The sequence below is a fragment of the Sinocyclocheilus grahami genome, unplaced genomic scaffold, assembly GCF_001515645.1.
Source record: "Sinocyclocheilus grahami isolate Dianchi unplaced genomic scaffold, SAMN03320097.WGS_v1.1 scaffold209.1, whole genome shotgun sequence".
Classification (NCBI taxonomy): domain Eukaryota; kingdom Metazoa; phylum Chordata; class Actinopteri; order Cypriniformes; family Cyprinidae; genus Sinocyclocheilus; species Sinocyclocheilus grahami.
Window position 1 is genome coordinate 1,779,970 of NW_015505388.1, and position 630 is coordinate 1,780,599.

The 630-nt window shown below is 37.8% G+C and overlaps 1 protein-coding gene across 1 annotated transcript in view; it reads left to right on the forward strand.

The window, feature by feature from the left end:
- The window catches only part of satb2 (SATB homeobox 2), a 41,145-nt gene that overhangs the window by 30,762 nt on the left and 9,753 nt on the right, over nucleotides 1-630 (forward strand). The gene's annotated exons all lie outside the window — the stretch shown is intronic.

The following is a 630-nucleotide window of genomic DNA, read 5'->3' on the forward strand; positions in this document are numbered from 1 at the left end:
ATTTCTATTCACCAAATTATCAGTTTCTTAATTAGCGTAATTGAATGATTTCTAAAGGATCATGTGACACTGAAGACTGGAGTAGTGACTGCTGAAAATTCAACTTTGCCATCACAGAAATAAATTACTTTTTAAAATATATTATAATAGAAAACAATTATTTTAAATTGTAATGTTATGAGGATATGGGAAAGGTGTGGGAAAAAAGTTCATTTTGGACCCTGGCCACACTGTGTTAGTGCAAAGGACAACAACAATCCCATTCTTTAACGCAAACTGGAAAAGCATGGCATTCATTTCAGAGTGTTGATAAAAAATGTTTTAAAGCTTTTAGACCATTTGTTTGTCTCTGTCTCATTTAAATCAAAGAGAGATAATTGATTTAGTCAAATATGATCCTGCTCCCAGCTGTGCCTAATTCGTACCATGTAATAGCCTGAGAGAGCTTCGGTCTCTGCTGCTTGCTTTACTAAGGAACTTATTGCGTTATTGTGGCATGGCTTTGCAGGTGCAGGCACCTCAACTAGAGGCATGTGTTAGGGGAGTCTTCGCATGTTTGTGTGTATGAGATGTGTCAGCAAAGCTCCTCTGCTGGTGTGTGTGTGTGTGTGTGTGTGTGTGTGTGTGTGT